General features: G+C 45.3%; 1 long non-coding RNA gene across 1 annotated transcript; it reads left to right on the forward strand.

The window, feature by feature from the left end:
- The first annotated feature begins 1,830 nt into the window (after window positions 1-1,830).
- Window positions 1,831-5,669, forward strand: LOC123033041. The gene is made up of 3 exons (XR_006416565.1): window positions 1,831-2,023; window positions 4,383-4,531; window positions 5,240-5,669. It is a non-coding gene; the product is annotated as an uncharacterized LOC123033041 (long non-coding RNA).
- Window positions 5,670-8,471: the final 2,802 nt, after the last annotated feature.

The following is an 8,471-nucleotide window of genomic DNA, read 5'->3' on the forward strand; positions in this document are numbered from 1 at the left end:
TGGCTCCTTTGTTTTTGTGCAGGTGTTATAGCCTGGATAGCTATGCACAGTTGCAAAGGGGTAGAAGAGAGATATTTTTAAACAGGTGTGTGTGTGTGTGTGGGGGAATGACATCTCCTCTTCGCTCCTCACAAAAAGTCATGGAGAAGGAGAAGGTGATTGCTGTTTGCTTCCCCATTCTCCATCTCCAGGGCATGAAGCCACTGCAACCACAAAAAGAAAGTATGTGCAACCCCCTCTTATGCAGACTTTCTCATAGGTTGGCAGCATTGAAGTCAATGGGATTTACTTGCAAGGCCATTCATGATCATCTGATTTACTTCTGAGGACACCTGGCAGCACCATCATCAGAATAACTACATTACATTTATACCCCGCCTTTTTTCTTCTGGTGAGGAACCAAGGCAGCTTGCATAGCACAACCACAGCCCTGTGAGGTAGGTGAGGCTGTGTGCTGAGTGCCAGTGACTGGCCCAGAGTCGCCCAGAGTGCTTCATGGTTGAAGGGAGGCTAGAACCAGCTCTCCCAGGCCCTCGGCCCAGCACTGGCTCCACCACACTGCCGTGTCTCTCTTTAGCTGCTTATTTCTGGAGCAAGAGGACAAAGGAAGGGGAAGGCTTCAAAGAGGCTTGAAAGGACACGGAAAGCTTTATTTTTAGGGAGTAGGGGGCATTTGCATGTTGGAGAGAGAGGGAACACCTGGGGGCCACTGGGTGAAGGAGGCGGGAAGATTGAAAGATCTTTGAGTTGCTGCTCTTGGCTAAAGCTCTGACAGGATGCTCCCCGCCACCCTGGCACTAGGGCCCACCAGCCGACTGAAAGCACTCATCCTGGCCCCACAGCGGTACTGCAAGTTCAGCACACAGTGGGAGGCATCCTGGGAGAAAATGGCAATGTATAAAAAGGCGCAATGTAGCGATGTAGATGGAGAAATCCAGGTTCTGTGGGCAGAAAGGGCTCAAGGGGGCGGTGGAGTGGGCGTCGCGTGACATCAGGGATCGCCATGGCGACAAATATGGCCAGCGCAGAGAGCCCCACAGTCGGCACAGGAAGCTGCCGAAGTAGCCCCACAGGCCTTGCTCTGACTTGGCCCGTCATCCGCAGGCCACTCACCCCCACCCCCCCGCGCTTCTCTCCGCTCCGTGTCCTGCCGGATCTTTCTTCGGAGCGCACGTGCTTCACCCTGCACAGTTGCACAGTCTTTCAGGAAAAAACAAAGTACCTGTCCAGAGCCAGTGCCAACGTGGGCCAAACAGCCTGCGAAAGTGCAATGAAGCTCTCATCTGTCAGCCTCAGATATGAATTTAAATGAAATCCCATTTTGCTGGTCTCTCCCTTTTGATTTATTGGCAGATGCCTCTTAGGCCTGAAGCCTTGTTAAATGTTGAGCAAACGCTTCACTGACCAGCTGTTCCTATTAAGTCAAAAGAGTGCTGCAGCGCAGGGTCAATTTCCCTCACTTTTGATGACTCTTGCATGTCATTTCTTGGGCTGCTTTTGCATTTGGGGCATTATCCACCCAACAGCACCTGGGAACTGGTTAATTTGAATAAAGTATAAGCCTCCCATTCCTTTCACCTCTTGGGAGTTGGTTTTATGCTGCAAATCAACACAACCTCTAATAGGTTTCCTGGTGGCAATGCAGCAGCGTCATTTCCTAATTTAAGCATTTGGGTGAGTTATTAAATGTTGTTGACTATGAACTAGTCCGTTATTATTCAGATGAGTGTAAAAAAAAACTTTCAAAAAGTGCTGCTCTTTAGCATGTTTTGGTTCAGAAATCAAGATTTGTTTTTGTGTCTTGCAGTCGCAGAAGACTGAGACTGGTATTTAACATTCAGAAGAGAGCTGATGTTTTGAACAAACAAGAGGCTGCTTCAGGCTCCGATTAATGATTCTGGGGCTCATGAGTCATTGTGCTCAAGTCGTGGCGATGGATGCTTCTACTCTGCCTTGCAGGAGGGAATCAGAGGCTGCACTCTGACCTGACATGCACACAGTTCAAGTGCCTCTTTCTTGCCAGGTGAATAGGGCAACTGCCTCCCCACCGCCATGCGGTCCAGGTATTTCAGACTGTAACTCTGACCATCCCTCTGAACAGTTGGCTGAGGTTGAGGTGAGCTGCGGTCAGAACATCTAGAGGGCACAGCATTCGGGGAAGGCTGATGCATGCCAATGAGGGCTCCTTTTCTGCAGTGTTGGAGAGACGAAGTCAGCGTTGGCTCCATGGGCAAAAGCCATGGCCCCCTGTGGCACCTAGAATGCTGGCTGCTTTGGTGTGATATGAGGAGCTTAGATACAGATGCTTTCTTGATTGTCCTGCCACAGGCAAACAATGCAGGTCAGAGCTGCAGCCCAGTGGCAGAGTATGAGCTTTGCATGGAGAAGGCTGCTGGTTCTCTTCCCACATCTCCAGGAAAGAATCCTGCCAGAAACCGTGGAAAGCTGCTGGTCAGGGTTGATGATGCGAGGCTGGATAGAAGATGGTGTGGCTCTGTAGAAGGTAGCTTTTGGTGTTCCCATGACTGTTCTTAAGCAGCTAGGAAGGGCCCTCCCAGATGAGAGCAAAGGCCCTTCTGGTCTGGCATCCTCTTTCCCACAGTGGCAGTGGCCCTCTCCTACCACTGCTATTCAGTGGCACATGGCCAGTGAATCTGGGTTGCCTTCACTGTCCATGATCGATTCACCATGCACAGCTCTGATAGCTTTTAAAACGATCTAAGTGGGTGACCATCACCACATCTTATGGCGGCCAATGTCATAAATTAATGATGCACTCTTTGAAGAAATACTCTTTGTCCTGAATCTGTGGCCAATCAGGTTTAGTCTAAAAAAATAAAAACATGTACTGTGCCCCTCATTACATGAGATTCCAGGGGGATGCATGTAGACATTTTCCAGGTTGGTGGCATGTTAGTCTGTTGAACCAAAACAATTAGTCATCTGACTTTTAGAATATTTAACCAAATTATTATGTGTGGACAGTAGTCCATGGAAGATGATGCAATAAATTAGTTCATCTGAAAAGATGCCACAAGGATATGAATAGTGGTTGTTTTTATTATAAATAGTGCTTTAAAAACCCTAAATGGATAAAATTAATATGCAACAGCCATAATAAAAGGCAGCTACAAAAATGTCAATTACAGTTCCACTTATGAAGACAGACTGATAGAACCTTTGCCATCCCACTCTGTCACTGGGAAATGTAGGGCATTTGTCTAAACCTGCATAGGATCATGCCTTAACACTTATAGGTAAAAGATTTTACACAGTGAGCTGAAAACTCCATGTGTGTTGACATGAAGAAGACATCAAATTTGATTCCCAGGCCTATCACTCCTACTTATTCCTGCTCCAGGAGAGGTATTATTGAGCTAAGCTCACCACCTTCTTTTTAAGTTTAAGAGAGTTGCAAATTGACTGTAGAATCCCAAAGATCTCCTTATCTTACAACTTCCATTTCTCTCTTTACAGCTTTGGTAGATCTGAAGAACTTTATCTATTAAAACAGGAATGATATTATTAAACATTAGCATGTAAAAATGCAGCACATTCTAATCTCTCTCCCCTTCAGCTCTCAGGTGTTATAAATGTTGGTCAAAGGCTATCAGGAATTTCTTGGGCTTCCTGCTGCCACCATTTCACTTGATACGTGCTTTTGAGATGCGTGTGCTATCTTCATACCTCTTCACTCCATGGACTGAGCTGCTTACTGATGTGAGAAGTTTAAAGCAAATGATCTGATGAGATGCATCTGACTTTGAGCAAAGGAACTGACTTCATAACTCAGGCTGCTGAGCATTATTGCGGATTTTATTTAGGGATACAGCAAGGGTGCTCAGGGTGCCAAGAGCCACAGACCTTCAGTGCCCTTCCTTGCTTTCCTCAAGAATCCCTGCCATAAACCCCATTACAAAAGCTGCCATTTATTTTCCCAAGTGTGTAACATTTTCTTCATTCCCTTTTGGCCTCTGTCTCTGTAACCAGCATCTCACAGACCATGTTCTGGATTCCTCCCATGCAGCCCCTGACGTCTCCAGAATAGTTCTCAGGATTAAGCTTCGCCTCCTCCTTGGACAGCTTCCCTGATCACCACCACAGCTCCTCTATACATCCCATCGATCTGAGTGTGATTTCCAGTTTGATGGGAGTTACTTTCAGATTGTCCCTGTAAGGTTTTTTTTTTGGGGTCAGTGGGTAGGTGACCCTTTGGTGTCCTCCTTCCTGTCCTGCAGGAAATACTGAGAATTCATCAAGGGTTCCTACAAAACCACAATCCCTTAACGCAGATCAACCATGCCCTCATTCCTTCTTTGCACTCCGAGTAATGTTGCTTGGAGACTGGAAATAAAGGTTCTGTATTTTACCTCTTTTGACAGGGCAGCCTTATCAGATCGAAGGCTGAGCAGCAAAACCCACCGCTGACAACATTCTCCAGCCTTCATATCGGTGTGCTGTCAAAATTGCTGTAACAAAAGCTACTGAGATGGACAAGAAATACTGCTGTTAGAAGCCTGAAACACTCTTGGTAAGTGCCTCTCCTGGCACTAAAGAACCACAATAATGCTCCATCAACCACCTTTTCACAATACCCCAAATCTGCTGCCTGAAATGGTGGCCTCACTTGCTCTAATGGGAGGGTAAGCACTTCGGATTTTGAAAGAGTCACCTAATGTCCTTGCTGCTAGTTGGCTGTGATATTTATAAGCTGTTGCCTATCAGATACTTGATACAGAGGGAAACGTGGATGATTCATGTGCAGAAGCATTTGTCTGCGCTCTCCCATGGGTCAAAGCTTTTTATTTAAGCTCATCTGTCACCCGCTCCCATGGCTTTCACTCTTGAGGTTGAATATCGATTCCTGACACTGCTTGTTTTGCCCAGGGGGTTGAGCTTCCCTCGGGGTTCAGTCCCTGTGGACCAGATCTGCACAACTGGTCTGCAGTTGCATGGGCAGCTGGGATGGAATCTAGAATACCCAGGACAGACAGACTGCTTTTAAAGGGTGCCTTAGCAATTTACTTTGCTCTGAATTCCTCAGACTTTCTCCTGTTTCTCCTTTTCTACTTGCTGGTTTGCTGTACTTCAATGGCTCAGCCTCAAGGCTACATGGGGAGATGGCCCAAAAGTGATAAACGTAATTATAAATGTGAGAGAGCTAAAAGAGGATACTTTTTTCACATTTTAATGACATGGCTAATAAAACCCTTTCCACTATGTAATTTTCATTTTGAAGGGTGTTCATGTTCCGCTAGACAAGTTTGAAAAAGGTGGGGTGAAGGAGCACTGCGAACAGAGGAAATATTTGCACCTCGGGAGGTTGCATGGAGAGAAAGAAGGAATCGAGTGCACAAAAGAGGGCTTTGTATTTAGCTTCTAGGACTGGGTCTGTGCAATTTGATTGCAACGCTGGATCTGAAAGCAGGTGCATAGTACCTAAGAAATTGCTTAATACTGTCAAGCATGATAGCACCAGTCACCTCTTTGGAGTGGTAAGTCTGAACTGAAGCACTTTTTACACCCTGGTGGTCATAGCTGTCCTGGATGCCATCCAAAACGTGATTGCTCATAAGTCATGGGAACATAGCTAGTCTGCAATGAGCAAATGGGTTCAGATTGGTTGAGAAACAAGCAGGGGCCAAGGTGACATTGCAGGTGTCCTAAAAGCAGGGGAAGATGCTCTTCATTCCACCCCCCCAAAAAAAAAAAAAAAAAAAAACAGCAGGGGAAGATGCTCTGAAAAAAAGAAAGAGATTCTCACCCTGAACCTGTGCTGGGAGAACATTAATCTCACTCCATTCCATATGAGCTGGGAGCAGAGAAGAAATGAAACCGGCCCTTTGTGCTCTTTCTCCACCTCACAATGGGACATACAAAGCAGATCATTGTTCTTTGTTTTAGAACAATGGAGAACCAAGCCAGTGGCCCAGCACCAATGATGGTCAAATCTGCAGAAGTTCTCAAGCCTTTTGAAACTGTCCAAGAGTTTTGCTAAATTGTTCTTGAATCAGGTTCCAACTGGTTAATGAGCGGCAGGTGGAGCTGAGGCACTCTCAACAGGAGAGCTTGCCCAGTATGTGTGAGAGACTTATTCTCCACAAGAACACAGTGGATTCCAAGACCCATTGGATGGATCTTCCTTAGAATATCAGGAAAACCCTGCTGGATTGCTGAGGCCAAAGACTTATCTAATTGCAACATCCTGTTCTTCACAATGGCCAACAAATGCCTTTTGAGAGGCCCACAAGCAGGTTGAGAAATGTTTGTTTCTTCACTAAATTTCTATGCTGTCTGGACAGTTCAGAAAAAATTAAGCCATAAAATATGACATGATACAAAAAATATAAAACCTTTAAAAGTTTAAAGCTGAATACAATCTGAGTAAAGACTAACAGCTGGCTAGGTATCGAAAAACATAACAACACAATGGTAACACAGTTGTAAACACAAAACTGAAGAACTCAACAGGACCAAAAGGATTGGAAAGGAAAATAGAAAAGTGCTTTACCTGGCATCAAAAAGACCACAAGGTAGGTGCTAGGTGAGTCTCTCTGGGAGACCATTCTACAATGGGGTACCACCACCCAAATTTAAAATGACTTTACTCTCAGTGAATTCCATTGCAGAAGGGGCTAGGATTAAGGGGCCTTGTTTCAATGATATTGCAGGCCTGAATTCAGGCCATCTTGATTTCAGGTGGAGGAAATCCCCTACAGTGTGGGACCATATTTTAGTACAAACTGTGTGGGACAAAATAGGAAAACTACCAGAGTGAAGGCCTTCTCTAGGTGCATGTGTAAACAGTGTTTTCCCTCCTTCCACGTGGTCTCCTGCAGACCACCTCCTCTGCCTTCTCAGTGGATCTTCAGCTCCTGCTTTTCCTCAGAATGTTCTAATACAGAGAGGCACGGCCAGAGGAAGGGCAAAGTGATGCTGAAAGCAAATGTTGTCCGAAAAGAATATGTGCCTCTTCTGAACAAGCAGGATCACAGTGCTGGATGATCCTCCAGTCATCCTCCTTCGGTGGTGGCGTGGCTAGGAATGCCTCTGCCCATCTTCGGCTGCCAACTGTTCTGTCCCCCTTAGGCGCGTCCAAATAATGCACTTTAAGTTGCTGCTCTTGAAGTTGCAGCTAGTACAAAATGCAGTAGTTGCCCCATGTGACTCTGCCCGTCCGTTATGGTCCTTATCTGAACCTCTGCTTTGCGTTCCACTGAGACACATTGGACCCTGACATGAGACAGGAATATGTGGGTAACTGGACTACAGTTATGGAGTAAGCTGAGGGCCACTTGACTGGCCAGTTCTTTGGTAGGATTTAGAAAGAAGGACAATCCATTTTTATTTTGCCAAGCTTCAGATGGTTTTTAAAGGGCTGTTAATCCATTTGATGTTGTTTCCATTGTCTTAAATAGTTACATTGCTTTCCATTCATAATGTTTTTAAGTGTATGTTTAGGTGGTTTCTTGGTGGTCCTTTTGAGAGCTATAAGGCAGGATGTGTGTGTGTGTGTGTATAAACAAACAAACCATAAAGAAATAAACACACCAAGAACACTAGTCAGACTGTGACTGATGTATCCAGGATGATACAAAGAAGACAGTACAGATTGTACAGGAAGCATTAATGGGTTTCCTATTCCCTATCAAATGTGATATTGTGTGTTGTGGGTTTCGTTTAAAGGAATTATGGCACTCTGTTGAGCATGGCTGATGGTATTCTCTTTTTTCTTTTAAAAATACCTTTATTCTGCTCAGTGAAAATGTACTCTGCCCATGGTCAGTGATATTCAGCCTGTGATTGCAGAAATTTTTGAAAAGTGAGCTGAAAAGATGAAACAAGCAGGTGGATAGCCGTTTGAACTCTTTGCCTGGGGCCTAATGAGGCTGGTTGAAGGTGTGTATTTTGGAACAGGTGTAGGTGTCGGCAACATATGTTTGGTGGATCTCTTGGCAAAGAGCTCTGCAAGGTAGCAGCCCAGGAAACCACCTTGGAGCATTGCTAAGCTGTCATCCCGCCTTGCTTATTCGATGAAATACACAAACATCTGTCTGCCTGTTGTGAGACAAGGACGCAGCAGAGAATCCAGCCAGCGCAGTCACCTCCAATGGTCTTCCAATATAATTACCCTTCAAGGCTTGCTAAAACAACACTGGCATCATTGTCATAAATCTGGTGCTCCTGACTTTATGCACCGGGTGCTTCTTCCAGACCTTGTCAGCTACCCACCCATATGGAAAATACAGATGCTCATCAGACACATGTTCCATTTTACTAGCAATGAGCTGCAGCAAAGAGTGTGCGAATGAATACAAATGCGAATAACATTTTTTTTTTTTGCTTGTGAGATGATACAGGCTATGCTGGAAAAGCAAAGGTACACTCACCTACCAAAGGAGAGGAAGCTGTGGGTCGCTGCTGCAACATGAATTTGGTTTAAAAACAAGGCTGCCAGCACATAAAGCATT

The sequence above is a fragment of the Varanus komodoensis genome, unplaced genomic scaffold (assembly GCF_004798865.1).
Source record: "Varanus komodoensis strain SLA01 unplaced genomic scaffold, ASM479886v1 scaffold1, whole genome shotgun sequence".
Taxonomy (NCBI): Eukaryota; Metazoa; Chordata; class Lepidosauria; order Squamata; family Varanidae; genus Varanus; species Varanus komodoensis.